At 42.1% G+C, this 25735-nt stretch overlaps 1 long non-coding RNA gene across 1 annotated transcript; it reads right to left on the bottom strand.

The window, feature by feature from the left end:
- Positions 1–4466: 4466 nt before the first annotated feature.
- On the bottom strand, positions 4467–12270 carry LOC122643977. The gene is made up of 2 exons (XR_006330205.1): positions 12221–12270; positions 4467–4556 (listed from the first exon to the last, which is right to left on the bottom strand). It is a non-coding gene; the product is annotated as an uncharacterized LOC122643977 (long non-coding RNA).
- Between the last annotated feature and the right edge of the window lie 13465 nt (positions 12271–25735).

Below are 25735 nucleotides of genomic sequence, written 5' to 3'. Positions count from 1 at the left end.
TCGGTTGTAGGCCTTTGTTTTGTTAAAGAGATTTCTCCTTATAATTTTTATTCTTTTTCCTTATTCTTTCCCATTTGTTTTGGGGGGGGGGGGGTTGGGGGAGTTTTTCTGGGCTGTGAATATATTTTTCATTCACCCTAAAAAGGAACGTGAAGATACAACTTGTGAAGGACAATGCGCCATTGCTTGAATTATACATGTATAGAATTATAAGATCTTATTGATTTTCACCAGAGCCTAATTAGCCACTATCTTCTTTTGAAGAATACATATTGAAAGATGATCAACGCATCACATTCTGAATCTCTGATGTTCTTTAGCCAAAATTGAATTCGATATTTATGTTTCTGTAGGGAGATTTGTCATTATTTGCTTGTATCAAACACGAACAATCGTGTTACTATTAAGGCCCTTTGCGCCCTATGATAGAAATTATAAAATCGTGTTCTGGTTTCTTATCTAAATGATCTCTTATGTAACATCCATAGAGAATCTTCACCCATGTACAACCCAAGTACAATATCATGTTTGTTTATGATAGTCTTTAAATTGCATGTATAGAAAGAGTACATTGTGACAAAAATCTAGATGAAGATTTAAGGTGGGCCTTGAATGAGGTGAGTCTACTTAAAAAAAATATGTAGGCAAGTTCTTATAACAAAAGACAACCTTGTTGATGCAAGCCCAGCCCATATCTTGAAGACCCTATCACAAAACTAGCCCAAACAAGGTTGGTTCTTAGTTAAGAACCACCTTAAGTCCAAGAACACCAGATCAAAAGAGAACCAGTCTAAGATTAGTCTTGCTAATGGAGAATCTCTACAATGTCTCTTGATGTACCTAGTGGATGATGACGTGACACCCACTTTCTTGAAGACAAATGAAGACTATTGAATATAGCATCAAGACTCTTTAAAACAATAACCGAGGTACCTTGATATAAAAATCAATACATTGTACTTATGCTTGGAACAACCAACAAGAAAGTGGAAAAGAATTTCTAGAGTTTTTCTAAGTCAATATGTAATATTAACCATTGAATCTAATTGTAAATGGACGGTCAAGATGTCGTAGGAACTTTTAGATTTTCTTTTCCTTTACCTATAAAAGTCCTACTTATCTTATTTGTAATAGAGCTTGAGTTTTGAATGGAAATTGCTTTGAGCATGTTGTTAGAACCATGATGAGTTTTCCTTTATGAACCTTGAAGAATTCAACTAAGAAATCTTGAGAAGTTTCTCTCCTTCCTAGAAGAGTAGGAATTTTGTTGTTTACCTACATTCTAAAAGAGTTGTAGGCCACCATTCGATTTGATTTGCATCCTAGAAGAGAAGTAAGTAACTCTACCCTTCACTCCATTCAAGTTACTTTCATATTCTTGCAATTGTCATCATTTGTAATACAATTTCAGATAACCTACATTGCGAATCTGGAGAAACTTTCTTCATAAAAGTTGTATCCCATTCTATTATTTCAAATCCTTAATTTGAATTACCCCAAACCGAATTGTGAGTCGAGAGTTAGTATCATTTTATTGACAGAGTGCGAATCTATCTTGTTTAGCCTTTTGTAATTGTTTGATCTATCATTCTCCCGATCCTTTGTTCAAGTAGCCTAGGTGAGGCCTGTTTTTTTTGGTATCAGAGCTTTTGGGGAGAGGATGAATAAGATTTCAGCTACTCGTTTTGCCCCATTCATTGATTGGAGCATACCCCCGGTGTTCGATGAATAGTTGGATAACGAACCAGTCGCACTTGGTGCTTCCAACTTGCTTGAACCAGCTCTTACAACAGTTTCAATTGCAGTTTTTTTCCGAGGTTTTTATATTTCTTTTGTAGGATACCAAGTTGAGGAGTACAATTCTTTTGATGCTCTCGTACTCTCCAAAGATGACATGACCCCTATGCTCGATAGCAGGAAAGGACAAGTTGCAATTAGCAACATGGATGAGGACTTAATTGTGCTACTTTACCGAAGCATTAGTTTTATTTCAATTGATCTTCCTGCCTTTGGAAGATGTTTTACAAATGGAAAATCCTTATGTTTCCATTTGACCCCAGCGAAATTTGCATCAATGAAGCATGGGATAAGAATTCGAGGACGAATTCTTTCCAACAAAAGGGGAATGATGTAGGCCCAACCCACATTTTGAAGACCATATCACAAAACTAGCCCAAATAGGACAGGTTCTTTGTTAAGGACCAATTCAAGTCCAAGAACACTGGATCATCAATGAAGACTAAATGAAAAATCTATACAATGTCTCTTGATGTACCCTAGTGGATGATGATGTGACACCCACTTTCTTGAAGACAAATGAAGACTCTTGAAGATATCATCAAGACTCCTCAAAACAATAATCGAGTTACCTTGATACAAAAATCAATACATTGTACTTATGCTTGGAATAACTAACAAGAAAGTGGAAAAGAATTTCTAGAGTTTTTCTCAGTCAATATGTAATGTTAACCATTGAATCTCATTGTAAGATAGAAATTCGCAATCCAATCCAAATAAGATAGAAATTGGCAAGACTTAAAACGGTTTTTCACTCAGATATTGGGAGAGGTGAATAGGAATCAGGGGTCAGTAGTTCTAGGTCTTAATTGGTGATACTCTCAAATCCAATCCGATTTATAAAAACATGCCTTAAGTTTTCTCCACAATGGTTGATTGTGATTAGTCCAATCAGGTAAAAATTTACTTAAATTGAGGTGATTTCGAACATCAATCTGATTATAAAAATAAGGGAAAAGCCTCTTTGAGCTGTCATCGTGGGTAGGGATGTAAACGGATCAGATACGGATCGGATGTGGTCGAATCCGGATATTTCTTGCCTAGATACAAATATCCCTAAATGGATACTGATGCGAATTGAATTCGGATTTTTGACTATTCGTTTACATTTTTGACTTGCGTAACCCAGACCTTCCTCCCCCCCCCCCAAAACAGCGAATACAATTCACTCTCAAATGTTCTAGTCTCATAATTCTCATTTCCTCATTCTTTAGAACCGGCCTTTTGAATCTTCAAAAACCCTCTATATCATTAGCTCCCTATGTATTTCAATCAGATAATTTTTTTCTGGATTATTCGAATAAAAATTTGGATATCCCTAAATGGCTACGGATATCCCTAAATGAATACGAATGCGAATCAAATTCAAATTTTTGGGTATCCGTTTACATTCCTTTTCGTAGGTGGACTAAGACCAAGTCTTCTCTCCTCACACTATTGAGAAATGGTCAAAACTGATCTCGATCGATGCGTTCCCCTATACCACTAGCTCAAGATCCATGTCCATCAATTCCAATCCAAATCAGCTCGAAATTAGCTAGAACCAGTGTGGGTGGGCTACGTTAGCAGCTCCTCTCTCTTCCTGATAAATTGCCAAAACATGCCCTGGTTTGTAGATCCCCTATACTAATACCACTAGCTCAGAGAACCCTCAAATTAAAAATAAAGCCTCCAAATCCAATAGCCAAGCTAAACTGCAAAACCAATAGGGCATATGATTGTTAGCCGGCAGGACTTTGGCCTGGGTTGGGTTGTGGTGTGTAATGGGCGTACCCAAACACTACTCAATCACCTTATCCCTTGATGGAGGGCTCCTTCTGTTGGGCGGCCAATGGAGAGAGGAGTTATTCCAACTACGCTACTTAAGTGCCATGTGTTCCGTTACTTATTTTGTTTACTTCTTTTCTATATATTCCTGGGATCCGGTTCCTCTCTAGCAAACACCCCGCTTAGGGAGTGTTCAATTAGCATCCAAGAGGCCGCTAGGCTGCTTGGGGCGTGTCAGGATATGTGCCAGTGCGGGCCCGGTGTGTATTGGATCAGTTCAGCGGTTGAATGTCTTATTGGGCAAACCTCTAATTCAGTCTTTCCAAGCAATCTCCCATTCCTTGTAAACTTCTATTTAAGGAAGGCATGATATGGCATGTGATATATGCACTTGAGAATCCAACCGTCCACCAAATACTTTAGAAGATCAAAAGACGTTGCTACCCATATTTTTACAGTTAGATTCTAAGTGTATACCGCGCTTGAAAGGATAAAATCCTGTAATATATATGCCTAATATAAATAGAAATTTATAAAGAATGTGATATACATACCTTATATAAATAAAAGTTTATAAAGAATGGGAGACTCTTAAAGGAAATCCGAATTAGAGGTAAGGAAACCTCAATATCCGTGTTTACCCCAAAAAAAAAAAAAAAAAAAAAAGAAAAGAACTCGATATCCGTCAATATTCACTAACGTTTCTCATCTTCTTTATTGTTGGTGCCGTGGGGTAGGGGTGAGGCTCGGAAGGGTTCAAAACATGAGTGTTGTGTTTCCTATTCATATTTCTCTCTCCATTCCAGTCCATAGCGATGGCGGATGTCAAAGAGCTAAGCGAAGAAGAGGCAATGGAAACTAAGAACAATCTTCCCGAGGACATCATTGTGGAGATACTTTCCAGGCTTCCAGTCAAGTCTCTTCTAAGATTCAAGTGCGTATGCAAACCCTGGTGTGCTCTTATAATTAATCCTGCTTTCGTCAAAATGCATCTCAACCGATCCCTTGCAAGAAATAACCACGAGAACAGCCTCATTTTTGTTACTGATCATCTCTACTCTTTTGATTCAATCTGCTCTTTCGACTTAGATGTTGCTTCCGAACAACAACTGTTGGTAACACTCGATCATCATCAGCCTGACTTTCTAGAATGTTCATCTAGAATATGGGGTGCTTGCAATGGCTTACTCTGTATAGCCGATGATATAGACTTTCCCGTATTCTTTTGGAATCCTTCTACTAGAAGGCATCATAAGGCATCATAAGATACCTAATACTCCTATAGAGATTAATGACTGTTCTCATGATTTTGAATTTGTTTATGGATTTGGTTACGATCCCATCACCGATGATTACAAGCTTGTAAGAATTGCACTGTCCGAATATGACTATTTTATTTCAGAGGTGCAAGTCTACTCACTTAAAACCAACTTATGGAAAAGAATCGCGGATCTGCCTTTCTCTCTCATCATGGGTAATGAGAATTGTGGGGTTCTTGCAAATTCTGCTCTTCATTGGATTGGAATTCGGAACAGGGATCTTGACACTTGCTCCACTATTATCGGTTCCTTTGATCTTCAAGATGAAGAGTATGGAGAGGTGCTACTGCCTCAATTTGTGGACGGTGAAATGCCAGAGTTTGACATCTGTGTTCTCCAAGGACAACTCTGTCTGCTCTGTCACATCTACAGTGGTAAACGTGTTGAGATTTGGGTGATGAAAGATTACGGCGTGAGAGACTCTTGGGAGAAACAGTTCTCAATCCGTACAAAAGGTTATTTGGATTACGGCTTAAAACCTATATGTTTTTTAAAGAATGGGGAAGTTTTACTCGAAAAGAATTTTACAGCACTGTTCATGTATGATCCCCGTAGTCAAAGAGCTAGTAAGCTTAGGTTTATTAACATTCCAGATTGTTTTGCGTTGGGAGTCTCGTTCCACTCAATGCCAAGAAGCATAAACAAAAAGAAGACGAAGTAGAAAAGACAAAAAACAGATGTGTGTTGGGAGTCTTGAGATCTGCATTGGGACTGGGGTGTCTTGTTCCACTCAATGCCAAGAAACAGAAAAAGAAAACGAGATGACAAACCTTATTCTGTATGCCTCTCCTCCACCATCACCTCTCTTCTTTTCTCTGTCTACTTTTTTTTCTTTTTACTATCTCAATTATGTAAGAAGCTTGTACTTACGGTAGGCTCTAGTCCCCCACATTAGATTGTAATTGTTTTTTAGTTTTCACAATCAGTAAAAGTTGTGGTGGCGTTTTCTACCTTTCTTGATCTAAAATTTAGGAAGAATGTTTTCTGGGCCACGGTGCAAACTGAGTCCAGGTACATGGGCCTGCCACTCAGGGAAACAGGATGATCATTGCGCCCTACCTCCATGTGCCTGGACGCAGTCTATGCTGCGGCATAGAGAACAGCACCCCAAAATTTATTAATTTTCTTTTTATTTTATTGAATAGATATGATAACAAACTTTGACCTTTTAGTATATATATATATATATATAGCAAGTTCCTCTGTTTCCCACAGCCCACTCAAATATGGGTACTTGTAGATCTCTGAACTAGCTTTTGTTGGAATGTCATAAAATATTTAATGACAACATCAATGGAGTCAGCAGGTGTAGTAAGTGCTGCAAACTAATGGGCTTTTGTTTCATGCTGTTGCTGCAAATTCGGTTGAAGGACTTCTTCAACCAGAATTTTAAAGAACCAAGGGGAAAAAAGCCCTCAAGAAATCAAATTCCAATAGCAGCAGCACCATGAGTTTCATCTATGATTTATCAGTGAAACTCAGGTTTGTTCCTCTCATTTTGAAAAGGGACTACTTCAGATATTAAACGTCACTTCATGTACTATTGCAGCTAAATTTCACCTCATCTTGTATGAGTTGAAATATATTCAACATACTTATCTTTGATATTAGAACTCACCTGACTCACCATCCCCTTGGAACATGCTCATGTTTTAAGTGCTCTATCAATTTGAGCTAAAGACCCATAAAGAAGACACATAAACCGTGTCAAGTCTCTTCAAAGGTTCAGTTGAGTATTCGTCAAATATTTCAGTGTTTCTAAATCAATTAGAATGATCAGTGTCAATGCAATCCAATATAAATACACCAATTCTATTCTAGCAATAAGTGTTGAGATGTATCATAGAGAGATAATTCCACATCGGTTTGCTCAGGTCCGTGATGCCTTCATATACTTGAGGAACTCTTTTCATCTAATGTGTTAAGGTTTTGAGTTGGACCTACAACAATAAGAGTGACATTCACTTATTTGAACATTTCTGAACCATGGAAATTACAAGACATTGTGCAATGCAAAATGGGTCATGCAATTGAATATGAGAGAAAATAGGAGTGCAATGGCTATGCTCCCCATCTGCTTTGTGACTCTTGCATCATTTAGCTTTTTATCTTATGTTTGGGTTTTCTTCTCCAAAATTTCTTTTTCTTTGTTTTTTCATCTAATTGAAGAATAAGAAAATGGGAAAATGATCTCTATCTGGGAGCGTGGTACATGCGTCAATGTCCTGACCAATGAGAGAGTACGTATGGGCATCGGCCAGAAAGGGTGTGGTGGTCATTTCAAACTCCCCTGTGTCAAGGCTCATGTGCACACTCTCGGACAGAGAACAATTTCATTAAGAAAACTTTTTTCCTTCGCTTTCTATTTTAATAAATTTTATTTTTAGAAAATTTTTCACGTACCTCCCCTGAGGTATCACGTAATTACAAAAACACCCGTCAGTTTTGGAAAATTTTGCATGCCCCCTACTTTTCTAAAAAGTTAACACTTGCCCCCATTCCGTTAGTGTACGACTAACAACGTTAAAATCAATGGGTAAAGGGAATAAAAGAGAAAAAACCTGCAACTCATCTTCCCCAAATCGTTTAGGGTTTGAAAAAAGGGAAGATGAGTTGTCTTGCAGGTATCCTTCCTTTAGGGTTAATTTTCTTCTCTCTCTCCAATCATGGTGCTTCAGAAACACCATTGATTTTAACGTTGTTAGTCCTATACTAACGGAATGGGTGCATGTGTTAACTTTTTAGAAAAGTAGGGGGAACATGAAATTTCCCAGAACTGACGGGTGTTTTTATAATTACGTGATATCTCAGAAGAGGTACGTGAAAATTTCTCCAGAATAAGATGTATTAAAATAGAAAGCAAAAGAAAAATTTTCTTAATGAAAGTGTTCTCTGCCCAAGAGTGTGTACTTGCACCTGGACACAGGGGAGTGTGAAATGATCACCACGCCCTTTCTATTCGATGCCCATACGCATTCTCTCATTGGTCAGGGAATGACGCATGTACCATGCTCTATGACAAAGATTATTTTCCCATTTTCTTATTCTTCAATTAGATGAAGAAATAAAGAAAAAGAAATTTTGGAGAAGATCGAAAACCAAAACATAAGATCGCATGAAAATCCTGCACATATTTAAAATTTTTGTTGGACAAGATAATAAGGGAAAGTGAGCCAATCAAGGGCTAGAAGTAATAAGGGGTGGTGAGAGGCATGTCTTGCGTTTCCCAATTTCCTCTCAAAGAGTATGTAGAGTGAAATAGAAAATATTATTAGAGAGAAAGAACTCTACTTGGTCTTGTAGGGAGTGTATATTTTGCACAGCTAATCTCATATTCATCCGATTAGAATCATGCATTAATGACCATTGATTCATTTTAGGTATTTAAAAAATATTTGACTTAATTTAATAATAGATTAATAATACGTTAATCTTATTGAAATCTTGGTTAGATGGGTTACAAGTTTAGATTTACCAAAAGTAATCTCTCCTATCATCTCTCATAAAATTAAGGCAATAAAAAAAAAAAACTTAATTAAATAAGGTAGATATTATCATTCTCTATCTATCTCTTCTACTTGCTCTTTTTTTTATTTTTTTATCAAAAAATACTTCTTTATTCTCAATGATATCTCCCCTCTGACCCTCTCTCTCTCTTGCTGAATCCACAAAATCTCAAAACGTTTCTTGCTTTTTTTTAATTATTTTTTCAAAAAATCTTTCTTTATTCTCAATGATCTCTCTCTCCAATTGATTCCTGGCCGATCCCGTATCGGTGGGTTGGTACAGACAAGAGCGAAAATGTAAATAAAAAATCTAATTTTTGAACAAAAAAAAGGGTAAACCTAACCGATAGAGACCGATACCGATTCCTACCCGATCTTGTATCGCTGGCTTAGTATAGACTAGGGTAAAAATATATTATAAAAAAACTAATTTTTTTTTAACAGAAAAGGGTAACTTAACTGATGCAGTTCGATAAATACCGTCCCGGATCAGTATCGGTGGAGATGGAGATTGATACCAATTCCTAGCTGATACCGTATCTGTGGATCGATACGGACAATGGTAAAAATGTAAAAAAAATCTAATTTTTTTTAAAAAGAAAACAGGGTAAACCTAACCGATGCCGACTGACATGGATCGGTCTGCATTGGTTAGATTTTTTTAAATATTTTTACCCTTATCTGTACTAATCCATCGATATGTGTTCGGCTAAGAATCGGTATCGGTCTCAATAGATACCGATCCGTGCTGATCAGGATCGGTTAGGTTTTCTTTAAAAAAAATTTGCATTTTTCATCCTTGTCCGTACTGATTCCCCAATATAGGATTGGCCGGGAATCGATATCGATCTCCATCTCCACCGATATTGATCTGAAACGATATGTATTGGATTGCATCGGTTAGGTTACCCTATTTTCTTAAAAAGTTTTTTTTTTTTTTTTAATATATTTATACCCTTGCTTGTACTGTCCCACCGATACGGGATTGGCCAGAAATTGGTATTGGTCTCAGTCGATACCGATCCGAATTGATTTATTGATTAGGTTTACACTTTGTTGTTCAAAAATTAGATTTTTTTGTACATTTTTATCCTTGTCCGTATCGATCCACTAATATAGGATCGGATAGAAATCAATATTGATCTCAGCAGATACCGATCTGTATCGATCGGGATCGTTTACCCTAGAGAGAGAGAGAGAGAGAGAGAGATTGTTGAGAATAAAGGAGGTTTTTTTGAAAAAAAAAAGAATAGCAAGATACGTTTTGAGATTTTGTGGATTCACCAAGCAAGAGAGAAGGTGTGATTATATCTACCTTATTTAATTAAGGGAGTGTTTTTTGATTGCCTTAATTTTATGGGAGAGAATAGGAGAGATTTTCTCCCGTAATTGTTAACCAATTTACTTTTGGACCGTTTTGGTAGATGTAAATGGATTGGATTCGGCTCGGATAGTGCTATATCCGCATCAGCATCTGATTAACTTTCGGACGGATTCAAATAGTGTAAAACGGATACGAACACGGATTCGGATTGGATATTTTATCCATTTACATGTAAATATAGCTTTTTGGATTACTATAGCCTATTCGTATCCGCATTCGTTTAGCTTTCGGACGGATTCAGATAGTGCTAAACGGACACGAATTCGAAAACGGATTTCGATTATTCATTTTCCCCCTAATCTAAACTTGTAACCCATTCAACCAATATTTTTATAATATTAAAATATTATTAACCCATTATTAAATTAAATCAAGTACTTTTTTAATACCTAAAATGAATAAATGGTTATTAATGCATAATTCTAATTCGATGAATATGAGGTTAGCTGAGTGGAATATACCCCACTTATAAGATCAAGTAGAGTTTTTTCTCCTATAATATTATTATTATTAGTATTATTAATAATGACGGTTTTAGTTTCGTATTCGATAGTGGAGTCTTTTGCATGGGTTGGATTCCAATAAGAGAGTGAACAATGGGAAAAAAGAAAAAAAAAGAAAAGGTTAAAAGTTTCATGCACGATCGTGTATAAGAGGAATCTTTTACATTGGTTTTTAGTAACCATCAGATTAAAGTGTTTTAATCTGAACCGTCCAAGAATAAAATAATTGTAGATAACTCTTATACGGTTATCTTTCAATATTTTTCAAATACTTGTAAAAGACTTTTGTATTTATCGATAATAATTAAAAAAAAAAAAAAATCGAAACAAATTCCTTCTTCCTCTGTTTCGTTCTCTGCAACTAGAGAAGGCTGACGAGGAGAACTCCATGTTCGATTGTTCTTCTTATCTCTCTTGGTTTTGTCTCTGGCTCTCTTCTCTTTGCCGTTTCTCCTTTTTTTTTTTTTTTTTTTTTTTCTTTTCACTGGATCGAACCTTAGAAGGGGTTAAACGAAGTTTCAGAGGAAAAAAAACAGGGCCGCCGGACAAGTGTTGTCTATCGATCTTCGAGACATCAACCATCCACTGCGACAAACCGCCATGAGGGAATAAAATAACCTCAGAAGAAGAAAAAAAAAAGTCAAAAGATCATTGTAACCCAATTCCTTAGATCTCAAACCGTAAGAACCACATACAACAGATATGCGAAAAATGGTTTAGGAAAACGTTTCATACCCCTTTCCCCCATTTTCACTGGTTAACAAATTGCTGGTTACAGTGGTTTTATTTTTTTTTTTAAATTCAAATGGATGGGGTGATTTTCAATGAAAATTGAAGAGGTAATCTGGTTTAGGGTCAAGTAATTGGATGAGAATGAGAGTCGAATGTTTTGCTGTGGAAGTCAAGGGTTTTTGTTTACTTGTTTGTTTGTTCACTGTTACAGGTTTACAGCAGGGATGATAAAAGGAGAATATGTCGTTACTGTTGGAATCGGGAAGGGGTTGGGGAGATGGGGCTGTTGTAGGTAATTGTATTTACAACTCTCTGTGGCAGAGGGCAAAGGCATGGACGATAAAACTGTGTGTAGGATTTAAAACAGAGATCTCTTAAACTTTTGAATTAATGGATGAAAACAGATACATATCCAAATCCATGTCTTTTCTTAGATAATTTTATTTCTTAAATTTATTTTGGATTATTGAATATTTTTTGTGTGGCTTTTAAAACTCCTTCAGATTTTTTTTTTGGTTGAAAATCTCTTTCGGGTTCAACGATTCTGAAATCGCACAATGGGAAGAAGGAAGGCACAATGGGAAGAAGGAAGGCCGAAGAGAAGAATCGTTGAACAATGGGAAGAAGGAAGGCCGAAGAGATAGAGAAGGGGGACAGAGAAGAGAGAGAAGAGAAGGAGATCGAATTGTTTTTCCTTTTTTTTTCACATTGTTGATAAATACAGTCGTTTTTTTTTTTTGGTAGAGGATAAATACAAATTCTTGTAGAGACATATTTGAGAGAGTAACCGAAAGGTAACCGTTAAAAGAAAAGTATATATCATTACTTTATTCTTGGACGGTTCAGATTAAAATAATTTGATCTGATGATTACGAAAATCCAGTGTAAAAGATTCCTCTTATACAAGACCGTGTACGAAAACCGCCCCCAAAAGAAAAATAGTAAGAACAGTAAGAAACGGAAACGGATGCGAGTCCGTAATGCATAAAGCAAAAGGATCCAATGTCTTCCGCAGAAAAAACTTCCCTAGCCATGGCGGACGTCAAGAACAAGAAGATACGCGAACAGTTTGCCATGCCATCCATGAATCTCCCTGATCATCTTATCGTGGATATACTTTCAAGGCTTCCAGTCAAGTCTCTTTTAAGGTTCAGGTGTGTATCCAAACTCTGGTGTGTTCTTATAACTGATCCTGGTTTCATCAAAATTCACCTCAACCGATCCCTTGCAACTAATAACAACCTCAGCCTTATTTTCTCAGACTACAAAAAACTTCATTCTATCGACCTAAATTCTGGCGAACAACAAAAGGTGATAGAACTCGATCATCCACTCAAGTCTCCAATTTACCAAACCAAATTTTTGGATTCTTGCAACGGCTTACTCTGTATATCCAAGTATACCTTAGTCTGTTCTTATCAAAACTCTTTGGAGGAAATAATATTCCTCTGGAATCCTTGTATAAGAAGGCAGAAGAAGCTGCCTACTACACCTATAGAGTTTCCCATGAAAACCATGTATTACTTTGGATACGGATTTGGTTACGATCCTGTAACCGACGATTACAAGTTGGTAAGGATTGTACAGGAAGGAGTTGATCATACGGAGGTGAAGATCTACACACTTAGCACCAACTCATGGAGAAGGATCGCAGACATGCCCGCAAACATGCCCTTTCTCCTCAGGAGTAATTTCGAATATGGGGTTCTGGCAAATTCTGTTCTTCATTGGAATGTATGTCGCGAGACAGGATACAGGTTTGTCATTTTCTTAGACCTTAAAAATGAGGAGTTTGGATAGTTGCCAATGCCCAATTTTGAGGAGGACGATTTGATTTATACGATGATTATCGGGGTTGTAGGAGAACAACTCTGTATACTCCGAGACTTCTTCAATGTCCGTGTTGAGATTTGGGTGATGAAAGAATATGGGGTGAAAGACTCTTGGATGAAACAGTTTTCGTTTAAACTTCCTTCAGATCTTTTGTACAACATCATCAGGCCTGTATGCTATTCAAAGAAGGGTATAATTATACTCCAGGGATCATAGTTCCTGAATGATCCCCAATTTCTGGTTCTCTATGATCCTCGTAGAGGAACGTTTAAGAATCTTAGGATTTGTTTTCCTGATCATACGATTGAAACAGAGACTATAAGAAGTGCTAGGAATAGTCTGATTGAAACAGGGGAAACAGGGGAAACAGAGATCTGCATTGGGAGTCTCGTTTCACTCGATGCCAAAGATGGATCTGAAAAAGAAGAAAAGAAAGAATAAGGAAAACAGAGGTGGTAATAATATAATATAATATTAATTATTCAATTGTAATTGGTAGAGAAGATTTACACTTCAAGTTCCTATTCCAATATATATTTACAATTGTTTCCTCTTTTTTTTTTTTTTTTTTTTTGTGTATTTGCAAACTTGCGTCCTGAATAATTATTGTTTCATCTCAAAAACTCCAATGGAAGAGTCTTCCATTTTTGCATCAAGTTTTAAATTGCTTGCCTTCAAATTGAAGGAAGAGTAGGGTGAAGACTTGAATTGGTGGCCGTCGCATGTTTGTGGCAAAATTCTAGTTGATGATATCTTACCAAAAGTTGATCGCCTTTGCTACTCATGTACTTGGGTGATGTGAAAAGTAATAGATAATTTAAGCAATTGTAATTACTTGAGATATTTCCAAGTGAATCAAATTTAAGTTACTTGGATAAGAATGAGTCATGCTTTTGTATACATTCTTTTTCCATTTTCCATTTAATTTGGTTGTTCAAAGGGCTTTTGGAAAAATGCCTATTTTCCTTTCTTAGATGACACATTAGAGGGGAGAAGCTGCACTTATAAGAACTCCTTGGTGAACATAGTAAAATTTGTATATTATTTATTTGCTAAATTGGCATTATGTGGTGTGGAGAGAGGAAAGCTGGCTACTTATATAGGCTAATTGTAGATTTTTCCTTGCATACATAGATGGGCTGCAGGAATAGAATTCTTGAAACCAAACCTTAAGTAGTCTGGAGTAGGCTTGTTTTGAGTTTTATCTGTTGTCCTGTATTCCTTTGTATGGAAAATTTATGAAGGAGAAGCTGACCTTTTTTGTGGTGCGGGATGGGTCATCTATCTGAGAATGTGCAAGAGAAGTTGCATAGAATTGCTCCAAGGGAGCCTTGTGCAGTAGGATGCTCTTTATATTTTGGGTTGAGCAATTCTTGTAAAGCTTTTGTTTGTTACCTTTACTGGTGAGGATTTTTGTTGGTGAGATTTTAAGAATTACAAAACAAATCTTCTTTTTCTGGGTTTGACTTTCCATAGTGGGGTCGATTCATCTGCAAGCCTAAGTGAAAACACACAAGCAGTCAAGCACTGGCTTTCATCTCTTTTTCTTCAGATCTATATAACTGATAATCGTTTACCATTGTTCTAAGTTTCTTTCAATTTTCCATTTCCTCATCCTTAAAATTTGTCTATTCTTCTTCTTTTTCTTCTTCCAACATAGTAATCAAGACTCTCCGCACCTCTGTTCCATTTCAGCGTCCAATCCTTATTGCCGCTGATGTTCAAGGAAAAAAAAATTTTAAATCCTCATGTTTTGAACCCCTTCCAAGCCCTATCCCTACCCGTCCACATCACGTATGAGGAAAGTTAATTGATTGAAATGGAAGGGAAAAACCTCCCTGGTCTGTTGCCATGACGGAGGACAAGAAGAAGATTCTAAAATAAGTGGCATTGCCAACCAAGAACCTCCCTGAGGTCCCAATGGGGACATACTTTCAAGGCTTCCAATCAAGTCTCTTCAAAGGTTTATGTGAGTATGTGTGGAAACCTGATTTTTGTCACCCACCCTGGTGATGACGATACATGGAGTACCGACAATCCCTGTCTTGGACACCAAAAATAAATAGTAATAATAGTAATAATAATAATAATAATAATATAAAATAGACGGCCCAGGTCTCGGCCCATGAAGGTCTACTGCGTCAAGCCCATAAACATCTTTGAGGGCTTAACCTAGTAGGGGCAAGAAAGATGAAGCCCTCACAAAAAAGGACACTTGGTACCAAAAGTTGTCAAATTCCAAGTAGACTCTGGTTGTGTACTTTAAGCATTTTACCTTCTTTTGAAGCCAAATCGTAAGCCCCATTACAACCTAAGAAAGTCCTCTTAAGCTAGATGCAGTGAGATTTTCTTCGGTAGCTTCGAACTCACTCGGCTATGATGGAACTTAACTATCAAGATTTTGACACTAGCATATCATCTGTGGTAGGAACTACGTCCGACCTGATTCCTGATTTATTCGGGATACGTAAGCAGCCTGAGAAGTCAACTTCAGGCTCGGTCAACTATTGTTTGAACATTCCTTCTCGAAAGCGATCAGAATGTCGTTACTTTTATCATCAGAAGATGGTCTACTCAAATTGAGAACTCTTTCTACCGTCTATCATTCCGGCGGATTCCCAAGAGTTTTACCTCTTAGTCCTTCTTTTCTATTCTAATCCTTCATTGACCTGAATTCTCTTGTGGTTTCCCATTTCCCCAGTCATGGTATCGTTCATGTATGGCGTTTGGAATCGTAAGAAGAGTTGGACTTCTGAGTATGTTTTATAAAGCTTTACAGAAATAAAGCTGAATAAAAACTGTTCTAGTTTTCTCCTCACATGATCATATTTATTTGAAAAACCACTCTGGAAGGCAGACTAAATTACTTAAACACTTCGAGAGATTAAACAAGGCCATACGAATCAGATCCATTGATCGCCAAAGCCAAACATTTTTTATCTAAATAAAAATAAATAGAAACAACTGATGAATTTAAAATAAAAAAAAGATGTAAAGCTTGGATTCGGTACCATCTCTCATCAAATTTTTGATTTGCAGAAGAAATTACGATTGGATTGAAGGGTGATTATAGGGTTTCGATTTTAGGGTTCATCTTCCCCAAATGGTTTAGGGTTTGATTTGAGTTTCAAACCCTAAACAATTCAAACCCTAAACAATTTGGGGAAGATGAGGGCATTTTGGTCATTTTATTCTTTATTTAGATGGTTTTTTATCAGTGGGACATTTTTGTCATTTTATTCTTAGTTTAAATGAGTTTTATCAGAGGGTCATTTTGGTCATTCTACACTTTTAAGGGTAGAATGGTCTAAGACTAGTCAAAAAAGTCAATCCGTTTACACATAATGTTCAAGACTAATGACAGGGATTAAATTGTTACAATGTTTTGAAAATAGGGGAAAGTTTACAATTAGAAAAGTTATAAGGGGGCCTTTGGACAAATGGGCAATTTTAGGGGGCATTTAACAAAAACCCTAATAATATTGATTGATTTGTGATTGGTCAAATCAGGAATTAAGAAAAAAGTCTTTCACCCTAAGAGTAAAACCTTCAATAGCCAAGCTAAACTCCAAAACTAACAGGTTAAATATTTTAGGAACTATCATTTCATCCATGCTCCTAGTCCCAAAAACTATTATGCTTTCTGGAGGCAAATTTTGAAAATTAGAAATCATTTTAAAAATTTAATTTGTTGGCGTATTGGAAATGGTAATGATATTAATATTTGGACTGATCCTGGATCCCCTCTCTCCCTTCCTTTTTTATTCCTTCCACTTTGCAATGTAATCCTTCCTACTCTCTAGTTTCCGAACTGCGTGACCCTCTTAGAAACTGGAATGTTCCTGTACTTTCTTCCATCATTCCTTTGGAGATTGTGAATAACATCCTTAAAGTTAAATTGTCTGCCTCTCTCACTCAAGATATTTTTATTCTGCCCCTTCTCTAAATCAGGCCTATTCTCTACCAAATTGGCAGCTTCCAAACTGGCATTGGGTTTTCCATTAACCAATCATCTTATTGTTAACCCTCAACCAGGTTTTTGGAGTTTTATTTGGAAGTTGAAAATTCACCCAAGATTCAAGATGTTTCTCTGGAAATGTAGTCATAATGCATTACCTACCAGAATTTATCTCTCAAAATTGTGGACTAATCGGATAGTCATATTCTACTAACTGATAGTAGTTTTCTGTTGGACTCAAAGGAAGGAGGATGGGCATCTATTCTATATATCACTGGGGATTCACTCTTAGTCACTTATGATTATGAATTTGTAGAAAATGCAGATGAAGCAGAAGGACAAGCAATCGCACAAGGCATCCGATCAACGAAAGAAAAAGACATCAAGCACTTGACTGTGTGGACTGATTCGACAAATTTAGCTTTTTGGCTCCAAAACGATCAATATGTGAACTGGCCATGGAGATTCTTTCATCTCCTTTTTGACATAGTGTCTTTGTACAGTTCTTTCGATAATATTGTAATTAAAAAAGTGGACCGGGATGTAGTGAGGTCAGCTCATATTTTGGCAAATAGGGCTAGACTATCTAAGTCTGTTAATAGATTTTGTGGATCCTTTTCGGATTGCTGTACTTTGATTTGCTCTTAATGCAATTTCTTAAAATCTTCAAAAGAAAAAAAAAATTTTAAACTCCAAAACTAACAGGGCATATGATTGTTAGCCAACCTGCTGGACTTTGGCCTGGATTGGGTTGTGGTGTGCAATGGGTGTATCCAAACATTATCCAATGATCTTAGCCCATGAGGGAGAGGGAGGGCTCCCTCCTTTAGGATTTAGGTTACTCTGTATATCCAACTGTAAGGAATTGATCGTATTCTTGTCGAATCCTTCTACCAGAAAGCATCTGAAGCTACCCACTACTCCTATAGAGATTGAGGACCGGTTCGACGATCTTAAACTTGTTTATGGATTGGGTTATGATTCCACCACCGACGATTACCGACTGGTAAGAATTGTGCAGTTCAAATCTGACACCTCGCCTCCCGAGGTGAAAGTCTACTCACTTAACACCAATTCATGGAGAAGGATCGCGGACCTGACCTTCAAAATCTTCGACTATGGCTGTTGCGTCAAGAAATCGTCGAGCGGTCCTGCGAGTGCCGTCACCTGCAAGTGGACCAAAGGGGTCAATCAGAGAGAACCGGTGTGGTCCCGGCCTAGGGCTCTCCGATGCCAAAGTTAGATCTCCTGGCGCAAATAGATGAATAGTGAGTATTCAGTATGAGTTTTGATGTCCCCTATGGGGTTGTGTACCTTTGCCTTTTATAGTAGCATATGGCGGTGTGGAGAGTCCCCGTTTGATTGACGATTGTGCCGTTGAGTGGATAGAGGCCCTGGGTACGGGGCTCTATCTCGATTGGCCATCTCCCGCGGAGGGAGTGTCCTGGTGGCATCGGGATCCTTTGTGGATAGATATCCGCGTGTGGTGATAACGCCCTTGGTGCTTGAATCCGTCCTGGATGACGTGACTTCTAAGCGGTGGCCTAGAGTCCTGGTGGTGACATGAGTCTTGTAGCGATACAATCGGGTCATAGGTGAGTGGCCCCCACCTCACGTTTGTGTCCACGATGCTGTGCCTGGGTGAGAGGCCGCTCCTGGATGTGGCCGCGCCTGGGTGGTGGTCGCGCCTGGGTGAGGCCGCGCCTAGATGAGAGGTCGCGCCTCGGTGTAGCCACGCCTGGGTGAGAGGCCGCGCTGGATGTGGCCGCACCTAGGTGAGGCCGCGCTGGTGGTGGCCGCGCTGGGTGTGGCCGCGCTGGGTGTGGCCACGCCTTGGTGAGGCTGCGCTGAGTGGTGGCAGCGCTGGTGCGGGCCGCGCTGGGTGTGGCCGCGCTGGAGTGCGGGCCGCGCTGGGTGTGGCTGCGTGCACGGGTGCGGGCCGCGCTGGTGCAGCCGCGCTGCTTGGGTGTGGCCGCTGGAGTGCAGGCGCGCTGCTTGGGTGTGGCCGCTGGTGCGGCCGCGCCGCTGGTGTGGCCGCGCTGGGTGCAGCCACTCTGGGTGTGGCTGCGCTGGGTGAGAGGCCTCCTGGGTGTGGCCACGCCTAGGTGAGGCTGCGCCCAAGTGGAGGCCACGCCTTGGTGCTGGCGCGCCGGTATTGGGACCCCGGTTCGCTTTCCCTTGGTTCCGGAGCGGGTCGCCTGTGACACGTGGCGGCCACCGATTGGCCCGATGAATATTGGATGTATCATTTGCCCCCACTCTCTTGGGATAGGATGTCCAAGAGAGTAGATGCCTTTACATAGTGAGGGGTCCGCCGCAAACAGACTTTCCTTGCGGGGCTTGCTCGTAACTCTAGTAATGAGGTAGGAGAGGTTGGGGGTTCAAACCGTACCTCCTACACTTTTTCTTTTTGTTTTTGTAGGTATATGTTCCTTCCTCTCCTTCTTCTTTCACTTCTCATTTCTCTTTCTTACTTCTTGTCTCCCCTTTTGCTCTCCTTTAATTCCTCCTTTTTGTCTTTTGTCTTCTCTTTGGTGCCCACCATGTGCTTGTTTTTGGGTCACCTCCACTAGTATCCATTTTGCTTGATTTTGGGTCCTTGTGTTGGGGTTGTGTTATCTTGGTGCCTTGGTTTGCTTGGAAAGCTTGAGTGGTGCTTGGCTTGAGTGCCTTCCCTCTTGATCTCTCATTTTGATCGTGCCCCACGGTGTGGCCGCGTCGTCATGTGCCCGCTCCCGGCGATCGCCTTCCCCTTGAGGTAAGTTCGGACCCCTTCTCTTCTTTTTCTTTTTTTTTTTTTTTTTTTTTTTTTTTTTTTTTTTTTTATGCGTGTGCGCCTAGGTGAGGCCGTGCTGCGGGGAGCGAGGCCGCGCTGTGGCGTGAGGCCGCGCAGGGGGGCTTGAGGCCGCGCCGGGTGGCTGTACTGCGGGCGTGAGGTCAGCTGGTCGCCGCGCTGCGTGAGGCGGCCGGGTGGCCGCCGCGCGGTGTGAGGTTGCCCCGGGATGGCTGTGCCTGTGTGGTGTGAGGCCGCGCTATGGTGGCCACGGCGTGGGTGTGATGGACCCTCATGCTTGTCCACTCCCCTTTTTCTTGTCTGTGATGGATCTGCTGCTTATACTTTGCAGGTGGTCTTCATTTCATTTTTCTCTGGCTTCTTGTCTGGGAGATCGTTGCTCTGAGCAAGTAGCTAGTCTGCTTCATTATTTTATCCATGTCATCACCTAATGACTCTGATCTGACTGCGGTCGTGGTTGGATCCCTTGAGGAGTCTTCTTCCCCTGCGGATACTTTTTCTTCTTTGCCTTCCCCCGTTGGTAGTGAAGGGGAGGAGGAGGTTTCTGGAGATTCCACCCCTAGTAGGGGTCGTAGGGCCTCCAGAGCTTCTATTTCTGTTGGTGACCTTAGGAGTAAGTTGGCTTTCATTCCTAGCGTCTTGACTTCTTCGGACTTGGCGGTTCGCATCCTGGAGAAGACCCGTGATTATGACTTCTCAAGGTTCCCTGAGGTCACTACGCTGCTACCTGAGACTGCTATAGTGGCTCGTGTCTCTCCTAAGGATGATGTTGTGGTGACAGAGGAGGGTGCGGTCTTACCAGAGGAGAGTGTTGCTTGTCCTACGAGGCTGATATGATGTCTCCTTCTCGGATCAGAGGCTGCTCCTCCATTAGATGCCCCCTGATTTTATAGATGTTCTTTCTGGATGTTGACTTTTTTGATAACTTTTGGATTGTGATGCTTGCTTTTGTATGTACTTGACTCTTTCTTTAGATGTTGATATGGTTTGATCCTTGTCGCTTTGATATTGATTGCATTGTCTTCTGGTGATCGTTTGCGCGTTGATGCTTTCTGACCCTTGATAGTCATAGGATTTTGGTAGTGGCGTCGTGCCTTGGTGATCCTTGGACCTTGGTGGGTTAACGCCTTAGGCGTAGAGCCTCAGTGTTGGTATGACGCCTTAGGCATACAGCCTCAGTGGTGGCACGTCGCCTTAGGCATGGAGCCTTGGTGTTGGCATGTCGCCTTAGGCATGAAGCCTCAGTGTTGGCATGTTGCCTTAGGCATAAAGCCTCAATGTTGGCATGTCGCCTTAGGCATGAAGCCTCAGTGTTGGCATATCGCCTTAGGCACGAAGCCTCAGTGTTGGCATGTCGCCTTAGGCATAAAGCCTCAGTGTTGGCATGTTGCCTTAGGCATAAAGCCTCAGTGTTGGCATATCGCCTTAGGCACAAAGCCTCAGTGTTGGCATATCGCCTTAGGCACGAAGCCTCGATGTTGGCATATCGCCTTAGGCACGAAGCCTCAATGTTGGTATATCGCCTTAGGCACGAAGCCTCGATGTTGGCATATCGCCTTAGGCACGAAGCCTCAATGTTGGCATATCGCCTTAGGCATGAAGCCTCAGTGTTGGCGTCTCGCCTTAGGCACAAGGCCTCGATGTTGGCATATCGCCTTAGGCACGAAGCCTCGATGTTGGCATACCGCCTTAGGCACGAAGCCTCGATGTTGGCATACCGCCTTAGGCACGAAGCCTCAGTGTTGGTTCGATTGAGTGGTAGGAGAAGACAAGTATTCTTGCAACATTTCTTTATTTTGACTGAAATTCACATTGTCTTTGATGTTGTCTCATCTACTCCTCATCGCCATCGCTCATACCACTACCACTACTCTGCTTATGCTTCTCTGGTAGTACTTCTTCGATGTTCCGACCGTGCACGGTCTACCTTCTTGCCCCTGGAGTCTTCAAGCGGTAAGTCCCTGGGCGTATTCGCTTGGAGACTATGTAGGGTCCTTCCCAGATTGGGTGACAAACTTCCCGCCTATCTGTGGCTGCGATGCGCTTGCCCTCCGTAGTACTAAATCTCCCTGGTGGAATAGCCTTTCCTTGACCCTGGCGTTATAGTACTGGCAAGACGCTTCTTGGTAGGCGACGTTCCTTAGTAGTGCTCTTTCGCGGACCTCATCTATAAAGTCTAGGTTCGCCCGCGTCCGACATAAGTGCGTTCATTGAAGTGCGAGAACCCTATGGGACATAGCGCAGACCTCTACCGGTGCCAATGCTTGATTGCCATATGCTAGGCGGAATGGGCTCTCTCCCCGTGGGCGTCCGCACCGTAGTTGGTATGCCCACGGGACGCTTGCAGCTCTTCTACCCACTTGCCTTTGGCTCCTTCTAGCCTTTTCTTGACTCCTTCCGATGCGTTCACATTGGTGACCTCCACCGACCATTGGCTCAGGGGTATGCTACCGACACAGCCGATAGTCGATGTTGTAGCGGTGATGAGAATGCTTGGAATTTAGGGTTGTTGAATTGTTTTCCATTGTCTCGAGACGAGGATCCGTGGTACCCCGAACCTCAGATGACGTGTCGCGGACGAACTTCTCCATCTCTGTCTCTGTTATCTTGGCCAAGGGTTTAGCTTCAACCCACTTGGTGAAGTAGTCGATCGCGACGACCAGGTACTTTCGCTTTCCTGGTGCTGCGGTGAAGTTGCCTAAGATGTCTAGTCCCCACATGGAAAAAGGTATGGGGTTGAGGATTGATGTCGCTTGGTGGCGGGAAGATGGGAGTGACTTCGGGCGAACAACCGACATTGCTCGCACTTCTTGGCATATTGGATGGCCTCCTCTTGCATTCGTGGCCGTATAGTCCCTGGCGGAGGATTTTGTAGGCTAGGGCTCGCCCCCATGTGGCTTCCACATATCCCCTCATGGACTTCGGCTAGGGCGTACTCACCGCCCTTGGGTCCTAGGCACCGGAGTAGTGGTGCTTTGTTGCCCCCGCTTGTACGATGCCAGTCTAGGACGGTACTTTGCAGCTATCATCCCGATCTTCCTTGCTTCGGCCTTGTCTTCCGGTAAGACATCGTTCGAGGTAGTTGAGTAGAGGGTCCATCCACCTAGGTCCCTCCGTGATCTCGTTAACTCGCTTTTCCTTATACGTTGGCTCATGCAGATCTCAACATAGACTGCGCTAGCCAAATTTCGGAGTTCCTCATTGGCTAGCCTGGATAGGGCATCAGCGGCGGCGTTCTCCTCCCTGGGAACTCGAACCATCTCAAACTTCTCGAAACCCTCGATCAATGCTTGAGCGCGTGCTAGGTATGATGCCATCCTCTCATCTTTTGCCTCATACTCCCCATTCACCTGATTCACCACGAGCTGGGAGTCGCTCCGGGTGGATAGGTGTGTGACTTGGATGGCTTTGGCCACCCGGAGTCCAGCTAGTAATGCCTCGTACTCTGCTTCATTATTGGATGCTTGGAAGGTGAACCGGAGAGCATATTGGATACTGAAATCCCTCGGGGCTGGTTAATATGAGCCAGGCCGCTTCTGCCGCATTGCTCGACCCGTCCACGAACATGTCCCACGATCCATGATCCTTCTCTTCGGGCTCCCCGTTTGTGACTCGATCTCGATCGGGTACACTCTGCAATGAAATCTGCAAGAGCCTGGCCTTTGATGGCTGTCCTTGGTTGGAACCTGATGTCATGCTCACTTAACTCCACCGCCCATGCTATCAATCGTCCGGAGACGTCCGGCTTGTGCAATATCTTCTTCAAGGGTAGGTCTCGTGAGGACCGTGATGGTATGGGCTTGGAAGTATGGTCGTAGCTTCCTGGCTGCCATTACCAATGCATAGGCTACCTTCTCGATCCTAGTGTACCTGGTCTCTGCATCGATCAGGACATGGCTGACGTGAGTAGATCGGCCTCTGGACTTTGTCTTCTTCCTTTAGCAAGATCTTCGCTGACCGCGACAGGGTGACGGCCAGAGGCTGCAACTCTTCGTTAGGTTCCGTCGCCCAAGCAAGGGTGGGCTCTCTAGGTACTCCTTCAATTCTCCGAACGCCTTTTGGCACTCTTCCGTCCATGTGAAGTCCTTAGGGCTTCTGGAGGTTCTTCAATGTTTTGAAGAATGGTAAGCACTTATCACCCGATCGTGACACGAACCTGGAAAGGGCGGCAACCCTTCCATTCAACCTCTGCACTTCCCCGACTGTTTGAGGAGGTGCCATCTCTTGGATGGCCTTGATCTTGGATGGGTTGGCTTCTATTCCACGATGAGACCATGAACCCAGGAATTTTCCCGTTACAACGAAGGCGCACTTTGCAGGGTTTAGCTTCATCTGGTTCCTCCTCAGTACTGTGAATGCTTCCTCTAGGTCGGTCAGGTGTTGGTTGGTGTGGACGCTTTTCACGAGCATGTCATCCACATATACTTCCATGTTGCGCCCGATCTGCTCCTCGAACATCTTGTTGACCATTCTCTGATAGGTGGCCCCTGCATTCTTTAACCCGAACGGCATGACGTTGTAGCAGTAGTTCTCTTTGTCCGTCCGGAATGCGGTGTAAGACTCATCATCCTCATACATGAGGATCTGGTTGTATCCGGAGTAGGCGTCCATGAAACTCAAGATCTCATGGCGGCGGTGGCGTCGATCAGAGGTTGATCCGGCGTGGGTATTCATCTTTTGGGCATGCCTTGTTTAGGTCGGTGTAGTCGACACATCCTCCACTTCCCACTTGGCTTTGGTACCATGACCACGTTGGCGAGCCAGGTTGGGAACTTTTCCTTTCTCGATGAACCCCGATCGGCTTAACTTCTCGACCTCCTCCTTGATTGCCGCTTGTCGGTCGAGGGCGAAGTTACGCCGCTCGTTGAACAAGGCTTCCTGGTTGGGTCGACATGTAGTCGGTGTTCCGCTATGGAGCGTGGTATTCTGGCATGTCGGAGGTCGACCATGCGAAGACATCTATGTTCGCTTGGAGGAGGTGTCCAAGCTCTTCTTTCTGTTCCTTGCTTAGCAAGCGAGCCGACTGAACGACCTTGGAGGGGTCATCCTGGCCGAGGGGCCATGGGATGAGGTCTTCCACCGGCCTTCCCCTTCTCTCTGTCAGTTCATCTCTCCGTCATCGATCATGCTCTCTAGGCAGAGTGCCATTCCACGTGTGTTGCCATTATTCTTTTTCATGAAGGTGGCGTAACACTCCCTTGCTTTCTTCCTCGATCTCCTCGGACTTCGCCTACCCCATTCTCGGTGGGGAACTTCATCTTCGGTGAAGCGGTGATATGACTCCTCTAAGGGCGTCAGGTGATGGTCGCCCTAAGAGGCCGTTGAAGGACACCACGGACTTGACTACCATGAAATTTACCATGATGGTTACTTGTTGAGGGTGTACCGAAGGTGACGGGTAGCTCTATGGTACCTCGATGGAGGCGGTGGCACCTGAGAATCCATGGAGATAAGTGGGCTCGGTTTGAGCTGGTCGTCCCCAACCCGAACTGTCGATAGGCGTCCAAGGAGAGTACGTCAACAGACGCCCGTGTCTATCAGACCACTGTGCAGTCGATTGGCCACCTCCACTGTACTACCAAGGCATCTTCATGCGGGAAGTTTAGTCCTTCCAAGTCTTCATCTGAGAAGGAGATCACCGCCTCAGTCTTGGCTATCTTGCTGGGCTTCTCTGCCACTCCCACGAACCTGGCATGAGCTTTAGCTTTTCTGGTGGACTCTTGCCCTGGTCCTCCAAGTATGGTGAGGATGGGAGGTCCCTTGGTGCCACTAGGTTTTGTGGCATCTCTCCGCTCTTCTGGGCGGTCTCTCTCTCGATCTGTTCTTCTTTCTACTCGTCTCGGCTCCACTCTGTCTCCGTCGCGACCTCTATCTCCTTGGCCTGAGCGGTTGTCACGTCTCCCCTTCACATATTTGTTCAAGCTTCCTGCTTTTACCAGTTGTTCTATCTCTCTCTTCAATTGATAGCACTCCTCTGTGTCGTGCCCATTCTCTTTGTGGAAGAGACAATATTTGTTAGGGTTTCGCTTCTCTCAAGCGCCGCTAGCATGGGTCGTGGCCAATGGAGTAGGTCACGGTCCTGGATCTCGCATGAGTATCCGGGACCTGGTGGTGTTCAAGATGGTGTGAACTCGGGGGTGCT

Source organism: Telopea speciosissima, chromosome 10, assembly GCF_018873765.1.
Source record: "Telopea speciosissima isolate NSW1024214 ecotype Mountain lineage chromosome 10, Tspe_v1, whole genome shotgun sequence".
Lineage (NCBI taxonomy): Eukaryota > Viridiplantae > Streptophyta > Magnoliopsida > Proteales > Proteaceae > Telopea > Telopea speciosissima.
The sequence above is the reverse complement of the archived record's forward strand: the minus strand, read 5'-3'. Positions and strand labels throughout refer to the sequence as shown.